This window comes from Podarcis muralis, chromosome 17 (genome assembly GCF_964188315.1).
Source record: "Podarcis muralis chromosome 17, rPodMur119.hap1.1, whole genome shotgun sequence".
In the NCBI taxonomy this organism is placed as follows: Eukaryota; Metazoa; Chordata; class Lepidosauria; order Squamata; family Lacertidae; genus Podarcis; species Podarcis muralis.
Window position 1 is genome coordinate 38,520,227 of NC_135671.1, and position 18,965 is coordinate 38,539,191.

The 18,965-nt window shown below is 48.7% G+C and overlaps 1 protein-coding gene across 8 annotated transcripts in view; it reads right to left on the reverse strand.

Annotated features, from left to right (window-relative positions):
* ATP2B3 (ATPase plasma membrane Ca2+ transporting 3) overlaps positions 1-9,721 on the reverse strand; it is a 118,482-nt gene extending 108,761 nt beyond the window's left edge. For 5 of the 8 annotated variants that reach the window (XM_028711449.2, XM_028711448.2, XM_028711446.2 and 2 more), the window contains exon 1: positions 9,366-9,720. The gene's annotated coding sequence lies outside the window, so the exon portion shown is untranslated. Of the gene's footprint in view, positions 1-9,365 lie in introns of all 8 variants that reach the window. The other 3 variants (XM_028711455.2, XM_028711452.2, XM_028711451.2) reach the window with 1 other exon arrangement.
* Positions 9,722-18,965: the final 9,244 nt, after the last annotated feature.

Genomic DNA, 18,965 nt, shown 5'->3' on the forward strand with positions numbered 1-18,965 from the left:
CTCAAGCAGCTTCCCCACCCTGAGCAGCCCACCTCCCAGATGCTGCTAGATGACAGTTTCCACCATCCCTATCCATTGGGGCTGATGGGCATTCGGAGTCAAATATCTGGAGGGCACCAGGTTGGGAAACACTGCACAAAAGCAGTTGCAGCCTGTCACCTGCTCATTTAGAGTTATTTATCAGAGCTTCCTTCCAGGTCAAATGGCAGGGTTGCCATCTCTGCCTGAACCCTAATCTCTCTTTAAAAGAAATGAAACTGATATGACAATATGGACTTCAAATCAGTTTGTGATGATACATTGATGTATCACCCAGCCTTACTAATCAGCATGGCCAGAGGACAGGAATGATGGGTACTGTAGTCTGTTAACTTCCAGAGGGACATTACTGTTCTAGGTTATGTGCTCTCAAAACACTGCTAAATCTTATACCCGTGTACACCACCCTTGAGTTCTTTTTCAGTCCATAAGTTTTTTCATATATGACTAAATCTTCAATCCAATGCCCATTTATCTTGAATAAACCCCATTAAACTCTGTGGGACTTGCCTATGAGTAGACATGCATAGGACTGTGCTATGTGGCTTTTTAAGTGTGCACTTAAAAATGTCAAGGCTGGATGTGACAAAAGAAGTGTTTGGATGCATGTATTATACACTCCTGGGAATGGTCATGGCTCTCTGTGTTGAGGGTATGCTGGACTGCTGGCCAACCAGAGCGTGTTGCCATGTATTATGGTGAATGGCTGGGTGCCTGTTCACATTTGCCACAGATTTCTTGCAGTGTGCCCCTGAATTTCTAGTCCACCTAACAGGGCAAGCAACAAACAGAAGAGGAAAAAATGCAACGTAAACTGAGTGCTCACAGCACACCCCTCCGCTGTAGGATCAGCTCCAGCTTATTCCCAAGTTCCTAACTGAAATGACAGACAGGCAAGTCCACAGACCAAGATGATGGCTCAGTAGTGCTGTCCCTCTCACCCACTGAAACAAGTGGTTTGCCCTTTTATTTTCACAAGCACTACGTGAACATTCTTGCACTTATCTGTTAATTTGTTGTGTTATTAATTTTTTCTTTTAAAGAAATCGAAGTCTTGTCATTGGAGTTTCCCCCCAAGCATTTCACTGATGTAAAGGTTGCGGGTCACTCAGCACCCTGAACCAGCCTCTGCCTCCAACCTTGCAGAACCAGTATTCCTGCCTGCCCCCCGCAGCTTTGCATCCATCTTCACCCATAAATTCTGCCTGCAGTGTTTCTGAGGCAGGAGCTACACTCCATTGTCTGATTGAAATGGGTACTGGCTGCCTAAATAATGTATAAGCTGTTGATAGCAGAGAGGCCTGGCTGGCTGCGCTCGGCCAAAGGGGTAGGAGACCAAGGCTGATCAGTAATGCACTGACCCCTGGCAAGCGCCAAGCAGGAGACGTGAGACACAGACACACAGAGAGAGGCAGGAGGGCTTCAGGTGTAATGGATGGTTCACAGTGTTTTAAGGGAAGTATCTGTAAGGATGGATGAAGAAACCTGGATGAAAAGAGGAGGAAGGAGCTTGAGTAGGAGGTCAGCATCCACCTGCTGGGACTCAGACCAGGAGTCTCCTTGGTTTGTGAGCTAGTAGAGCCCCCATCCACTTGAGATCACAGGGGGGGAGAGGGAAAATGAATTTGATGTAAGTGAAACATAGCTCAGTTGGTAGAGCATGAGACTCTTAATCTCAGGTTCATGGGTTTGAGCCCCCCACTGGCAGGGGTGTGTGGCCCACCCCGGGTGTCATCCTTGAGGGGGGTGACAAAAGGGCACACTGCAGGGGGCGACACTTACTGCAGTGCGCCTGAGACACACATCTCTCCTGGGAGCAACACAGTGGCTGGGGGCCCTGCGCTGCCCAAAATGGCAGCGTGGGGCTTGCGTCCACCAGGTGGACTCCTTGGGCAGCTCGCTGCACCGCCCCCCTGGGCGGATCGCCGCAGCGCCCCCGTGCGTGGATTGCCGCAGCACCTCCATGCAGCGCCCCCGTGCATGGATCACCACAGTGCCCCTGTGGGTGGCTCACCCCACCCCTGCCAATCCAGGTGCTGGAGCGGCTAGCTACGCCCCTGCCCATTGCTCAAAAGATTCCTCCATTTCAGGGGGTTGGACTAGATCAGACTCATGGACCCTTCCAACTCTACAGTTCTATGTTTTTATTCTCTCCCTGCCCTGCAACTCCAGGCTTAGCATAGCTCCATCAAAGGCAACCCTTTGCTCCCATCTAATCAGATCTGCATTTAAACATATTAGAATCTCTTCCTGACTTTAGCCTTGCTTGTATGGCTCACCAGATCTCTGCCTGCCTATTCCTCCCCATCTCCCTGCTGCTTCTTTCTGGCCTTCATTTCAGCCCTCCTTCAGGTGAGCTTAGGTAAAGGTAAGGGGACCCCTGACCATTAGGTCCAGTCGTGGCTGACTCTGGGGTTGTGGTGCTCATCTCACTTTACTGGCCGAGGGAGCCGGCGTACAGCTTCCGGGTCGTGTGGCCAGCATGACTAAGCTGCTTTTGGCGAACCAGAGCAGCGCACGGAAAGGCCGTTTACCTTCCCACCGGAGCGGTACCTATTTATCTACTTGCACTTTGACGTGCTTTCGAACTGGTAGGTTGGCAGGAGCAGGGACCGAGCAACGGGAGCTCACCCCGTCGCGGGGATTCGAACCGCCAACCTTCTGATTGGCAAGCCCTAGGCTCAGTGGTTTAGACCACAGCACCACCCGCTTTGAGCTTATCAGAGCTCAAATCCTGGCATACCATTAGCTCAGCTTCCAGGTTGGCTGGCCTGTGGATCTGCTCCAGGATGCAAGCAAACTCTGGTCCTAATCCTGCCAGGGCTCCTACTTCATGTGCTTCACTGCCTGTGGCCCAGTGCAGCTGGTGGGTCACAGATGCGTTGGACAAAGGAGACCTCAAATTCAGCGCATAATCATAAGATGATGACCACCATAATCTTGGTGAATCTCAAATGGGGAACACCATGCTGAAGTCCCCCTGCATACCAAGCAGAGCCATTTGCTATGATGAGGGCCAGTGGCGTAGCGTGGGGGGTGCAGTGGGGGCCGGCCGCACCGGGCGCAACATCTGGGGTTAGGGTAAATCCACAGGTTAGGGGGCGCAAATCCACAGGTTAGGGGGCGCAAATCCACGGGTTAGGGGGCGCAAATTACTTGCCTTGCCCTGGGTGCTGACAACCCACGCTACGCCACTGATCAGGGCTGTACACATGTCGATTCTTTGAAAGTGAAAGAAGGTGAACCAATACTGGGCACAGTATTCAGTTCCCTTTAATGTATGAAAAGCAAGTTTCCCTAATGGAAACAAAGCTATGTTGAGTGCTAAGTCTAGCGAAGTTTTCTTGGAAATCAGAAAAACTGCTGAATCATCTTTCATTTGGGCAGATTTCTTAACCTTCTGGTTAGAGAAAAGCAGCAAAAATTATGCAAAATAATATTTTGCATATTTTATACAGGTAACAGAATTCTGCTCCTTGAGGATTTAAGGTTTTTTGTCCCTGAACCCAGTGCTATTTTTCTAGAAAAAGAAGTGCGGGAATTCACCATGAAAAGCTCCCTTGTTATCTTAGAATGGTAATGGTGCCACCGGAGAGGCTGAGAGCTGAAAAAAGCCCTGCCTGAACCACAAATCATCATGTTCAGTTAAAAAAAAAATCCATTCCCAAAGATAATCAGTCAGTCAAATCATGAGCACTCATGATCATAAGAGCCACATTCCAATGTATACCAAAATTTTCTCATTTATATAATAATGTACAGAGAGTGGGCTACTAGTGGGTTTCTTGGCCTAGTAAAAATATTTGGCATCTTTGTGAGGTATTAAAATGATTGTTTTCACTTATTGTTACAGACTGGAGGCCTTTCAAAACACAGCTTCTGCCAGTGGCCAGGTCTGCAGGCTTCTCAATATCCCACCAGTGGATTAACGCACAGATGGATAGAAAACACGTCGGATGACAAATGAAAGAGAATGAATGAGTAGCAGAAAATCAATGCATTATGGCAGCCTTGGGCACCCGGGCACCCTCCAGATGTTTTGGACAACCAGCTACAGCCAATTATAGTCTGAAACATCTGGAGGGCACCAGGTTGGCAGAGGCTGGATTAGGGCCTGGATGGAGCTATGAGTGGAAGTGTCTGAAACCAAACCTGGCATTGATCTCTTGCCTTAAATGAACTTCCAAGGACTAGGAAAACTACTTCTCAATTTCCCCCTGAAAACGCCCCCTTCCCCCAGGGCCATTGTACATTGTGTTCCCCCAGCCAGGTTCAGAAATTGGAAATAAGCTCATCTGGAGGAGGCAGGTGGAGGGGGGGCAGAGACACACTAGGAGAAATAAATTGAAGGCAGGGGATTAAACATCATTTTCTTCTATGCATTCTCCTCTACAGTTGCCCCTACACACACACAGGAATTGTGCATTATCTTGGCAGACAAAGGTTTGGAAAGAAACACACACTCAGTGATTTTAGCAGGAGCCCCAGAGCTCACCTTCCTAGTATTTCCATCAGATCTGGCCAATCCAGAGGCTTCATACTGCCTTCCAATCACAGCAGCTGGTGTTGTGCTATGCAACTCCCTGCTACGCCTGAAGTCCCTTTCCTAGGCTAGATCCCAAACTTGAACATTCATTAAGTTTCTGGTTTAAGCATCTGATATCCTAATAAGGTACATGAAATATGTACCTGTAGAGATATTCCATAGTAGATGTGGAAAGCCAAAGCAAGGTGCATAAAATGCCCCAAGAAGAATTTCTGGGGTTGAATTATCCCAGAAATACTAGTGCACACACCTCTCTCCTCCACCCACAATTGTTTACATAATAGACTCTGGGCAGGACAGATCATACAGACCAAATAACAAATACAGACAAATAGCATACTATGCTAAATAAAGCTAGGAGAATTTGCTATCAATGGAGATACAACCATTCAATCAGAGGTGTCATTCATGGGCCAGGGCATCCTGTTCTTCAAACTACAGGTGTTTATTGGCCTTATTACTTCTTATCTCCATGATAGAACTCTGCATATTGAAAGCCTGTTGTTACGAACATACAAATGGACTAATTTACATATTATGCATACCAAAAGAACAAATCCCTTTACTTTTATTTTTAAAGGATAAATAACAACTTACAAATATTTTCTAAAAGTTTTACAGAGATTAAAAGGCAGCACAGAAAGAAACCACAGAGAATGCTCTTAAAATGTCCCTTTCCACACTTCTGTTCTTTACAAAAGCAAGTGAAAAATATCACTCTTATTCCCAGCCCCCAAATCTGAAAATGACACCCCAGTTGTTGTTACAGAAAAGCTGTAGCCTTCTCTAAGGGGGGAGGGGAGACGTTTGTCTGGCTGGTCCGGGACCAGAGATGGGGCAGGGTGGGGAGTGGCGGAGACATGACAAGGGTGACCTCAAGAATGGGAAACACTTGAGTAGGTTACTTAATACAGGATTATATAAGCAGAGAAGGGGGGGGGTAGGTGGATGCTTAGTTACTGGAGTTAACCATGGTTCTTGTGGACAAAGCTAACGAGAAAGCTAAATTATGGAGGAAGCTGAGGATAAAGCTAAATTTCCAAGGCTGGAAATTTCCTGGAGGTCATTAATCTCTCCCTTAATACAGCATCCATCATAAGCACAAGGTCTAACTAGAGAAGATAGATGCAGCACAGGTTTCCCCACATTTTAGCAGTGAAGGGTGATGGGGTCCCTGCAGATCTGAAGGAGATTCCACACACCATATACCGGTAATTTGCTGTGTTGAAAATAGATGTGTGTAGAAAATAACAAGCATTCAAGATGGCTGGATGAATGAACCCAGGCACAGCTCTGTGGGCACCACAGACCCATGTGAGCAGGTGAGGGGGAATAGATGGGTCGGCTAAGAAGAGCTGTGTAAATATAATAGACTTGTAAAAGAAAGTGTGGGTATGTGGTTGGATAAGCAGAATTTCTAAAAACAAGTTGTACACAGTGTCAATAACAGAAGCAAAGAAGAAGATATATATATATAGTAAGGAGGAGAAAGGGAGCGAATAGAGCCTGACTTGCACGCTGACTGAACTGACGGAGAGACTCCAGCCCACAAAAGCTGCTGCCACATTAAATTTCTCAGCCTCCCAGAGGCCATCTGACTCTCTGCTGTCTTTGCTGCAGCAAACTCAGTTACCTCTCTGGAAGTTGTCACCAGGCTGACTATCACTCCTCTTCACCACACAAGCATGAAATTTGTGTGTGTGTGTGTGTGTGGGTATTCATATGTCCAATTTGTTTGAGAGTGTTATTCCTGAATTGTGAGAGTTGGGTCTCCCCCTGGAACACCCAACATATGTGGGGCGAGGGGACCCTGCTCTTTCCCACCAGACAAGAAGGGATGCCTGCCTGGGAAGGGCATGAACCAAGGGAGAGGAAGGCAAGGCCCCTTTTAGGCCGTAGTGGACATCACCCTTCCAAAGTCCAGGTCTCACTTTTAAGCTGCGACTTGGGATCCATGATTTTTATCTCACATAGTTAGGATTGTTGTTGTTTAGTCGTTTAGTCGTGTCCGACTCTTCGTGATCCCATGGACCAGAGCACGCCAGGCACCTCTGTCCTCCACTACTGTAACCTTTTACTTGCTCCCTTTATCCAGGCCGGGTATTTTCTCCCTTCCCTTCTTTTGTCCTATTTCTCTGCCAGGCTTTCTCCTTCTTTTTGATCTCTGCTCTCTCTTTCCCTTTCTCTCCCATGCTTTACTCTTTCCCTCCTCCCCTCCTCGTCTCCCAAGAGATGGTTGCGGCACCATCTTGCCCAAGCCTCCTCTTTCCCACAGTGGCCATACAGACGCCTCGGGGACGCAGAGCACAGGCGACCCTTGGATCCTTCGCTGCTTGTTCTCACAACATATGGTACCCCAAGGTATTCTGCTTCTGAACGTGGAGGCTCCAGTCTGGCTACAAGCCACTGGGAGGCCTCTCATCCTTCGGGCCTTTGTCCCATCCCCTTCCGCAGCCACCACAGCAGCAGCCAGGGCCCCAGACATCTTGTGCGGGCAGCGAATTCCACCAGTTCATTCTGCACAGAGCGCAGAAGTGCCCGTCACCCCGTTGCACCGAGGGGGGGTCGTGAAGTTCTGGCAGCAGCAGAGGCAGAGGGAGGGAGACAAGTGGATGACCCTCAAAGGGAAGGAGTTCCCTCCCCACCCCGGGAAGGAAAGGCAAAGGCCAGGGGGGGCTGCGGGGGGCCATCCCGGTCTTGCCAACCTTCCTGCAGCCCCCGCCCCCCATTTGCCACCTGCTGCCGGGCCCAGAGATTCCTGCGCTTCCGCCCCCCGCGTGGGAGCCCACGGCCCAGCCCCCTCCCCGCCAAGGCCCCCTCGCCCTGCCCGCCCCGCCTCCGCCAGACTCTTCCCCACCGCCCCCCCCCACGCGCTGCCAATCAGGCCTGCTCGGCCAATCAGGAACAGAGAAATCCAGCCCCGGCAGCCTGTGGAGCCCGCCCCCTCCCCTGCAGTTGCCTGGAAAAAAGCGAGCGCCGGAGCGCGCCCGCCCGCCCGCCCGCCTTGCCATCCCGAGCAATGCGCCAAAGGAGAGCGCGGAGAAGGCGCTCGCTCGCTCGGTGCCCTTGGCGAGCTGCCGGCGGACTCGGCGGCCGCGCAGGCAGCCTCTCCTCCCCCCGCCCTCGGCGCCGGCCGCCTCGCTCTCCTCCACCGCCCCGTCTCCTTCCCAAGACGTCCTTCTCCGGAGCCGGCCGCCCTCGCAACGAGCTGAGGTCGCCATGAGGCCCGTTGGCTGGCCCGGGGCGGAGCGGGCGGGGAGAAGGCCAAGAAAGGCAGGGAGCCTGCAGGACAAGAAGCAGCGCATCTCGAGGGGAGAGACCCCGAAGGGAGACTCACATCCCCTCGCATCCTTCCAGCGCCGCCTTTGCGCTACCGTGGGAGTCTGGCTAGGCTAGCCTCTCCCGGGACCGAAGGGACCTTTGGAGCTGAGCGAGATCAGCCGGGCTCTGAGATGGAACACCCCGCAGAATTCCCCCCCCCCTCCATCTCCCTGCTGTCCCGGGCCTTTCTCGACCCATCCCCGCGTACTTCAGCCCTTTGCCCTCGGTTTTCTCTCTCGCCATCCCGCCAAGTGATACAGCGATCATTTCGTCTCCTTTCTTCGTTCGCAGTCTCCCTAGCCAATCCCTCGGCCCCTCCGTTTCCTTTCATTATCCAGCCCAAGCCACTGAAAGAAGCTGCCCCCAAAGGTTCCCGAGAGATTCGTTCCCACATTCACATGTTCTTCCATCAGCCAAGACATTTTGGGGAGGGAGAAGGAGCAAGAGGAGGAGTGTTCCCCTCCCCCACATACGACAGCAGGGATGGGGGAGGCTTGGAGCTGTCAGAAGCTTAAGTGGCTGCTGCCCCCCCCTCCTCCTCCTGCCCTCCGTTTAATGCAGGTACATCGCTGCAGTGGGTGGGTGGGTGGGAGATCCCTATTGGGCTTGAAGTACGCCCCCACCCACACCCCCTTTGCTGATCTGGCCAGGTACGTCACCGGCGCTGCCTCCTCTCTCGCGCTCCCTTTTCGCTCCGTGTGTGTGCGCGCGCGCGCAGCTCTCTCTCTCTCTCTCTCTCTCTCTCTCTCTCTCTCTCCTTCTCTCTCTCTCTCTCTCTCTCTCTCTCACACACACACACACACACACACACACACACACACACACGGTCACCACAGGAACATGTCGCTGTCACCTTGAGATGCAGGCAGGCATTGCAAGGTGCACCGGCGGAGAAATAGACGCCAAGGCAAAAATGATGGGAAGGGGCAGTAGAGGAGGTGGGAGCGGGGACACGCGCAAGACACGGGACGCTCTCCCCCCTCCCCTGCCCTCCCCATGCACATTTTCCCACTTCTCCCTCCCTAAAGCTGGAGCCGCTTTCGAATTCTGCCTCCTCCTCCTGGTCTTCTGCTCAACGCCTCTCCTCTCTTCCCTCATCCCTAAATTAAAGGTTGCAGGGAAAGTCTAGTAAGGTGGTTTTTTTTTCTTTTTAAATCCCACCCGACCACCCAGCCTTCTTTTCTGCAGTGACTTGTCCGCACGCCATCCCGACCGCATTGCCCTCCCTCCCCGCGCACCCACCCCCAGCTCCGCGCATCTCTGCATTACAGATGACGGAGGCTGCCCGGATTCCCCTTCGCAAGAGGAGGAAGGGGGCGTCTTTCATCCCTATCCCCCCTCCGGAAAAAAACCCCAGGCTCTTTTAATTTTATGTTTTGACCGACAGTCTTTTTCCATCTCTCTTTATTCCCTCAACTCCCCTCCAAAATAGAAAGTCTCCTCAAGAGGAGCTACTTACCAGGCCATGCTAGAACCCAGGAGAGACTGAGGCGGGGAGGAGGGAGGCAGGTGAGGGAATCCGCTGCGGGGAGAAGATGAAGCGTGGGGTGGAACTGCGGGTCCCTCTCTCTCTCTCTCTCTCTTGGCCCGGATCCAGTCGAGAGGAGGAGGAGAAGGAGGGGGAGCTTCCTCGGCCTGATTTGCCCCCCTCAGGAGGGGATCGGAGGGAAGGGGAGGGTCAGGGCAAGGGTGGGGGGAGCCGGTTGTCTACAGCCCCGGGGATGCTGCGGCTGGCATCGCAGCGGCTACATCCTGCAAGGATGGAGAGAGCTCGCTGAGCGCTGGTCCAGCTGCAAATCTCAGCAGAGCGGGGAGGGGGAAACGAGGGGAGGAGGGGAACTGTGGTGCAAGCGGGGGGGAGGGAGATGTGACTGGAGGCCGAGAACCAATCGCAGATCTCAGCCTCCTGCACCCCCTCCCCCACTTCACGCAGCCAGGTCCATCCCCCCAACTCCTCCTTGTTCTCCACACCTCCCCAAATCAAGAGACACCCATAGATGTATTGCTGGAACTCACAGATGGCTGCTTCCTCCCCCCACTCCAGTCCCAGTGATGGTACGTTCCAAGCAGCCTCTCCGTCACTGATGGAAAGGATGCAGGGATGCAGCGATGGAAGGACCATCTGCTTGGTGCAGATCGTACCTGCCCCTGTAGCATCCCAGCCACAGAGTCCTTGGCCAAGTGGGCAGCTCCGGATGCCTGAGTGGTGCTGCTGGTGGTGGATGGGCTGAGAGGGAGTGCCTTTCCCAAGGCCATCCACGGAGCTTCATAGCCAAGTGGTGATTTGAACCTGGGCCTGCCACAGCCAAGCCTCAAACTCTTATCCATTGCATTCTAGCGACGCAGACACAGAGTGGCAGGACCCAGCTAAGGGTGCCACACACAACAGAAGAGAGGGCTTTTCCAGTCATTTCGGCAGGGTGCTGTGGAGAGTCAGGAAAACTGCCCTTGCCACCATGTCACCCAACATCACTACTATTATGAAGGGTAAAAAGGAGGAGCCCTTTACCCCTTTCCTCTACTCAGAGCCTATTGCACTTGTACCTGGTGCTTTTGCTGGATCCTGCAGCCATCAAACAGAAAGACACCTGGGTGAATTTGGATCAATCTAGCTGATCTCCTGTGCCTATCTTCTTTCTATCCTCTTGTTTGTGCAGTGCTATAATCCCTGCCAGGTTTTGGGTCATTACAACTGTCTGTGATCTCTCTTCCAGTCAACTATTCTCATTTTTTTCTCCTTCTGACTGCTGAAAACTTCATGAACAGGGCCACAATCCACCTCAGCACTTGGTTATGCATGTTCAAGCCCATCTAAATAATGAAGTGGCTGAAAACAAACATTCCTGATGTTCAGCTACCTTTCCATACTGCCTGATGAAGCATTCTGTAACTTGAAGCTTGCATACTCTGATGACAGAATAAACTAGTCAGTCAGATTACATCTGTCACCAAAACTAATTTGTGTTAGAACTGAACAGAAATGTATCAGAAGACTAATCCAATCATTTTCTCTCACTGTCCCCTAGAAAAAGTAGGCCACTTTGCAGGATTGTTTCCAAATATTCTCCAGTGTGTGTGTGTGTGTGTGTGATGCCACTGCACCCTCCTCAATGCCCTGGAAGGACTCCAAGTCTGTGTATTGAGAAGGATGCAAAAGAGTGACCAGGTACACAGTTGCTGCTGTTGCCACTTGCAAGAGCTACAATAACTAATCACAGGGTTGGGGGGGGATAAAACTATGCTACTGTCACTGCTTGTAATAAGTCTCACCTCTGAGAAACTGCAAGAGAATTTCACCCCAACTAGGAAGAATTTAGTGAAATGGTCTTCAGCTTCCACCTCCAATTTCTTTGTCCACAAATAAGAGGTGATTCACTTCACCAGGCACACAGATTTGCCCCCAAAATTGACACTCTGAGCAGCTATCTTCTGCAAAATAGAAATCTAAGAGATCAGCATTTGCTACCATAGAAATATTATTGTCCTTCATTTTGTACAGGTTTATGTTGCCACATCTAGCGTGTTATGACCCCTTGAGATGAACACAGGTCTTCCAGGTGCTTGAGAAACAGGTCCCTATCCTGTGTGTTGCTGTTACGATTTATGGAGCAGTTTGCAGTTCTAGGCTGGCAATGAAAACAGGAGGTTTATCAAGTTCTTCTTCATGGACACTCATATAAAGCAATTGGTTTGGTGGGTGTGGTGGTGTAAACATTGCACTTACCAAGGGTTGCTGTGGAGCTATTGATGAAGGCTTCAACTGATGCAATTCATAGTAGTCTGACAGAGGTTACCAAGTGCAGAGTGGATGCCCCGGTGTCACTGCTTTTTCATTGCCTACAATCAGTGCCATTAACTACGAACCCCAAAATATGGGATCCCCTTCAAACCAGTGCCAAACTTTTGCAGTTGATTTGCAGCATCTTGCAGAGATAACCAGTGGTTTTTTCTGGGGGTACACAGGGGTACGCATACCCCTAAATATTTTGTGAATCTTTGTACTTTTGTCCATTTACTGTATTTATTTTTCCAGATTTGAACTATAAAATGGTGATTTTCTTGAGTCAAAATGAGAGTACTCCAAACATTTTTAAAGAAAAAAAGCACTGGAGATAACCCTGCACTTTGCAGCACCCCACAAACTGAGCAATTGATACACCAAACATGGGGTTTGTACTTAACATTGACTATGAACCCTAAAATTTGAGGTCCCCTCCAAACCTTCCTACAAACTGTTGCCTGATGATGGCGTTGGCATATAAATGCCGAAAGAGCTCAGATTTTCATTTCTTTGAGAAAACCAGTGGTCTCAGGCTGACATCATGAGAGCCTTTCTAGCCACACACCCCAGAAAAGTCCAAAAATGCAGGCAGATCTGTTGATCTACGTATTTGGATCAGATTCAAAATCTATCATACTCCAGAATCCTGTTCCCACTGTGACCAGCCAGATGCCAGTGGGAAGTTTGCAAGCAGACCAGAGTACAACAGCGCTCTTTGCACTTCTGCTACCCAGCAGCTGCTCTTCAGAGGTATGCTCAAACCCCTTCATCATCTTGGTTACTCTTTTCTTATCCCCCCCCCCCCCCGCTTTCTGAGAACCTTATTGAGATGAGGCACCCAGAACTGTACACAGTGCTCAGGTGCAGCCTCACCACAGATTTGTATTACGACATTATAATATTGACACTTTTATTTTCAATGCCTTTCCTAGGGTTTCCTAACATGGAATTTGCTTTTTTCACAACTGCCACACACTGAGCCATAGCTGTCAATGTTTCCCCCTTATTCCGAATAGGATTCCTCGCAAGAAAAGGGAAAAGTTGACAGCTATGCACTGAGCTGACACCTTCATCAAGGCCAAGGTCTCATTCCTGCTCAGTCACTGTCAGTTCAGACCCCTAGCTATGGGAAGTTACATTTTTTTGCCCTGATGTACTTCACTTTAAACTTGTTTACACTGAATTCCATCTGTCATATTACTGTCTATTTACCCAATTTGGAGAGATCCTGTTGGAGTTATTCGCAACCCCCCTTTGTTTTATCCACCCTGCAGAGGTTGGTATCATCTGCAAACTTTGCTATCTCACTGGTTACCTCCAAATCTAGATAATTAATGAACAAGTTAAAAATTGCTGGTCCCTAGCACTGATCCTTGGTGGACTCTGCTTCCCACAACCCTTTGAAATACCGTCCATTTCTCCTCTCTGCTTCCTGTTTCTTAACCAGGACCTCTCCTCTTCTCCCATGACTGTTAAGCTTAATCAGGAGTCTTCAGTGAGGTACTTTATTAAAAGTGTTTTGAAAGCTGAAGTACACATTGTCAGCTGGATTGGTTGTGTAGATGCCATTCAGACCCAGTAATTTGACAATCTTCAATTCTCAATGAGGCCTAGAAATTCATCACTTGTCACTATTAGTCTCTATTATAATCAAGCAGCAGTACAGAGCACAGAACTCAATTTATTAGACCTAGCATTAGCGCAATCGTAAACACAGTTTCCTGGGAGTAACTGCATTGAACTCAGTGGTGTTCAGTGGTGCTTCCTTCAGACTACAAAGGTTCAACTTTCAAAGCATATAGAGTTTTCTTTACCGAAGGATCTTCAGTGAGTTGAAATGCAGCCTTTTGCTTTTAATTCAAAAGGCAAGCAATCTTGTAAAGAAGTGTTACCTTTAAAATTGCCTCAAAGAAAAGGAAAGAAGTATCCAGCCTCTGCTTTATTTATTTTCCTGATTATCTGACTTCTTCTGTGCTAATCTTTTACAAACAAACTGGAAAGACTCATTATCCTCTCATTCAAAACTCGCCAGAGCCAAGAAACGTTTGCCAGTTATCCCTTCACTCTGCAAAGAAGTCGCCTTTCCCTCCCTCCCTTCCTTCCTTCCTTCCTTCCTTCCTTCCTTCCTTCCTTCCTTCCTCCACACCAGTTAATAATTTTTCTGCAATTCCATTGTGATGCCTATGGGATCTTGAGAGGGTTCTGTGTGTGTTAGCAAGGCCAAAGGCAGGTGCATTCCAGGTGCTATTTCCCCAAACTAAAAAGCCCCCTGCTATGGAGATCCACCCAATGCCTGAGCCCGCCCCCCCGGTAATGCAAATGTAATAAGAGCAAGTCACCCTGAGCATGGAAATTAAATTGTCATTTAGTCCTAAAAGGTGGCCCAAAAATGTCTAAATAAACACATAATTAAAATAATATATTAATGTATATCCCATGTTTCAGCTTAAAAAATGCCCCCAAAGGTGACCAACAAAATCACATCAACCATTAAAGTCATTAGCCTGGATTATCAAGTAGACATTCATACCATGTGTCTGAAACACATTGAAAAAGCCAGGAAACTGTGTTTTCTTATGGGTGTTGGGAATTGTAGCTTTGTGAGGGGATGAACTACAGTTCCCATGATTCTTTGGGTAGGTGCAATGCGCTTTAAATGTTGCAGGTGTCTCACAGGGGAGGTCCTTCTTTAACACAGCGGCCACCACAAGTGACAAGCAAACTTCCGCAAACTGTGGCACGCAAGTTGTTTGTTAGATGACTGTGGGGAAAGGCAATCTCTCTTTAAAAAAAATCATAAACAAATTTATTACAAAGAAGAACTAGGAAACAAATCAGGAAGCAATAATTTAAAGAAAATGGACACTGTATTGAGAATATGTAAATAGCATTGATGAAATAGCTTAGGTACGTAAATGGAAGAAGGCAGCCAGCAGTCTCTAGCTTACCTGTGTGTCATCTGATTTAAGCACCTGCCCTAACAATATGTGCTAGATAGATAGATGATAGGTAGATACTTTGGGCAGCTCCACACGCCCTCCCTCTAAGCAGGCTGGCAAATGCTCAAGCAGGAGTGCTTCCCCCAGTCCCCAAAGCATCATGATTTATTAATTTTTTGCCTTGCCAAGCAGGTTGTTTTGAGCAAAGCTATCAGCTAATGGGCACTGCTGGCCAGCTGGCAAAGCAAGCATGATCCCCTCTCCAAGAGCCCACTGTCAGCAGCACTTACTTGCACCATGAATTATGGATGCACCCTTGGTTTCCGCTCTTTGGCATTCCCAACTGGCAGAGACCACGCTTGTCTTCGCCAGCCTTCCCCAACATGGTGCCCTCCAGATGTTTTGAACTACAACTGCTGCCAGCCCCACCCGGCACAGCCAGCAGTTGGGGATGATGGGAGTTGTGCTCCACCAACGTTTGGAGGCACCATGTTGGGAAAGGCTTGACTTAGATCCTTTTCCAGCAGCAGAGCAGAGACGAAGCAGCTGAAGAGAGGGAAATGAGACTGTTGGCACTGATGGTGGTGGGGGGCACTGCAATGGATGGGGGTATTTGCTGGAAGCTCAGAAAATGGCACTTTCTCATCTGTCAGCCACTTTCTCATCTGTCAGCTAATTCCCACCCCCATGTAAAAATAAGGTGTGCATGATTCTGCCTGCGCACGTTTCTTAGTTTGAGGTTTTTGTGGTTGCGTGGAAACTCTCAAGGAGTAGTACAATGTCTGTCAAATATGTATCTTGCTTTTTCTTCGATTAAGGAAAAAAGCACTTTAGAAAAGCCTTTTGATTGAGTAGAGGTTTTTTTTTAATCCCAAGTGCCTATGAAGACAAATACAGTTGTGCCCCTTATAACCAGCCTGCTCTGCCTCCCCCTTGCTGATATCCTAGCAACGGCCCTGACACAAGTTACTGGTAGGGAGCAGTGTGGAACTTCAGTGTGAGATGTGCGTGTGTGTTTCAATTTAGTCTTGAAACATATACAAGAGCAGGCCTTTAACCTTTGCTGTGAAGCTCAGCCTCGAGATCACCTTTTCCTACCCCCCCCCAATAAATTGGACCATAAACTGGGTTGCCACCTGTGTGGGTTTCACCTGCTCCAAATGCTTAAAATCTGGGAATTGCCTCATCACCAGGCACCTTCCCTCACACATAAACACAGCAAGTCCTGTGCTCTTGAGGGCCTGGGAGAGACAGAGAGGAGGCTCAGGAAGAAGGGAATAGATTGGTTTGGGTTCTCCCTGCCTTCTGCCATCAATTGGCTCATTTTTATGCTGTTGCACATGGGAGTTTAGATCACATCCACATCATACTCTTAAAGAGCACTTTAAAGAAACCTGGAAACCGTAGTTTTTGAGGGTGCTGTGAATTGTACAGTAGCTCTGTGGGTGCGTAAACTACATTTCCAAGGGCTGTTTGGAGAGAGCCTTGCCTGTTAAGGTGTGCGGTAGATATGACCTTAGATCTGTTGAGAGCAAGGAAAAGATGAGCCATGCCAGCGCAAACCCTGTGACTCAAGTCACACCCACACCAAACATTTAAAGCACTCTTATGCTACTTTAACAGTCAAAGACTCCTGAGAAGCGTAGTCTGCCAAGGATGCTGAGAGCTGGTGAGAGACTCCCCCACAGAGCTGCAGTTTCAGCACCCTTAACAAACTACAGTTCCCAGGATTCTTTGGGGGAAATCGTGACTCTTAAAGAGGTCTTTAAATGGCAAGTGACAGCAGAGGAGGAGGATGGAGCAGTGAGGGTGGGAAACACAGCAAAACACCTGCATTCCCCAGACAAGTCTATCTCTTCTCCAGGATTGGTGGAAGGTTAAGAATAAGGAAATAAGGGGAGTCCTGCTGGGTCAGACCAAAGAGCCACCTAGACATGGGCGTAGCCAAGGGGGGGGGGAGCTGCCCCCCATAGTCATTAAAAAGCAATACAAATCTGACGTTCTGCCCCCCCTAACAAAAGCCTGCCCCCTAACAAGAATCCTGGCTATGCCCATGCATTTTGACCAGCACCCTGTTTCCTATAGCAGCCAACCCGGTGACTCTTGGAAGGCCACAAGCAGAGCCTGAAGTTACAGCCCCCCCCTGTTGATGGACCTGCCCTCTTTAACTGTGTCTAAGTCTTAAAATAAAAACTTGTTGGGTTGTTATGGATCCCTGAGCAAGTGAGCATCATCCCCTCTCCTTGCTATGCACTACCTTTGTCCGGAAGAAAGAGCACCAGCACCCTCATCCCTGTGGGAATGTTCAGGGAGGCAGGAGAGGATATATTGTTTAATAATATCCTTCCAAACTTGTGTTAGCAAGTTCTATAATTTAGCAGAGTAACATTCCCTTTTTAAACTTACACAGCGGATAACTTGTTGCCAGGCTTGCATAAGCCTCAAAAATAACTTTCCTGGTAATTCCCCTTTATTCCCTCCTGAAAAAGAATAGACACGACGTAGTCTTGTATAAAATGGTTTACTCACACATTCTGTTTACAGATGGATCCCAGAAGGCAGACATAAGTTACAAAATATATACACTTGGAATCTATCCCATAAGGAGATCATTCCTTTGTCCTCTCTTGGCTTCTCAGGCTGATGCTTCTTCGATGAAAGCAAAATGGAGTAGAGAGAGATGTGGTGGCCAGCCCTGTGTTTTTGTTACCTGCACAGGTGAGGTCACACCCACCTCTGGTCACATGTAGAGGAAGTTTGTCCCAGCCCAGGAGGAAACAGGAAGTTTATCTACTGGCTGGATAAACATCCCTCTTCATGTCTAAACATGTCCACTCTAGGAATGTTTTATTTGACTGCTCTGTGTTTCACATCCCACAATCCCAACTGCTGCCCTGACCTATGAGAATGCCTTCACTTTAGAGTTGGACTGCGCATCCTTTGTTTCACAGCCCCAGTCCACTCTTGACAGTGATGAAAAGGGAAGGAGCAGCGACACTCAGTTTGCTTTGGTGAGAAAGTGGGGGGAAGTTAAAAAGTGATGCCACTGACAGCCACAAATGAGGCTTCTTGTAATGTAAAGGCAGGTGAACGAAGCTATTCCTTGTCTAATGTTGAGCTGACTCCATACCAAACCTTTACAAGGTTGTGCAGTGTGTATAACGACGGTTTCAGTTAGCAGGTGCTCTATGGAGGCCTGTGTTCTCTGCAGAGGACAATATTTGGACGAATGAATGAGATTGTGCTGGTGTTTGGTGACGACATTGATGTGCTAAAAGCAGCAGAGACTCAGTACAAGTTGCATCCTGACAAGACTGGCAGTAACTTTCTCGATCACATAAGCCAGGATTACTTGGGGCAGTTTTCTCAAACACACACATAATATGTATATACATTCAAATACAAATGTTATGGAACAAAGACTGTGAAATGACTGGGCAGCTTGACATTTCTTACTTACTTACTTACTTACTTACTTACTTACATACTTGATATTTTTTTAAAAAAACCATCCTCCAGATGACTGTGGGAAAATAAATTGCGAGTGAATGTATAGGAAGAAAGGTAGCTGGAAGGAAAATTGATTTCCAGGACAGGACAACTCCCTCCTCTGCCTCTCCACAGCACCCAGCTGTCACTCAGCATGCAGCTCCCATTCACACAACCTGTTTTCTGCTGGTCTCCTTGTGCTTGACCAAAGTTGTGTGCCGACGGGAGGAGGAGGGTGTCTTCCAGGGAAGGTGGCTCTTGAAATCTGTTCTGTGTCTACACTTGTTTTTATTTTAAATGCACGACACCCCAGTCGACTCTGGGCATGCTTTTGAAAGGTCTTTGCATGTGACCAGTCGTGCCATATAACATGTGGATGGGGACCGACTTATGGATGCACGTCCCATTTAAAAAACGCAGTGCAGGCATGCAGCACCTGCACTTGGGTGCACATCCAGGTTTTATGCTCATGGCTCCTGATCAAGCAGAAAGACCACTTAGATGCATTGATTGGGGTGGAAGGCCTGGACACAAATACATGTACAGTGGTACCTCGGGTTACAAACGCTTCAGGTTCCCGACTCCACTAACCCGGAAGTAGTACCTCGGGTTAAGAACTTTACCTCAGGATGAGAACAGAAATCGTGCGGTGGCAGCAGGAGACCCCACTAGCTAAAGTGGTGCTTCAGGTTAAGAACAGTTTCAGGTTAAGAACAGAACAAATTAAGTTTTTAACCAGAGGTACCACTGTACATGCATTTGAAAAATATATGAATGTGTCATTACAGAGATTTAAGGTGGCACCCAAAAATGAAGCTTATCTTGGGAGTGGGGAAGCTCCACTGCTGTT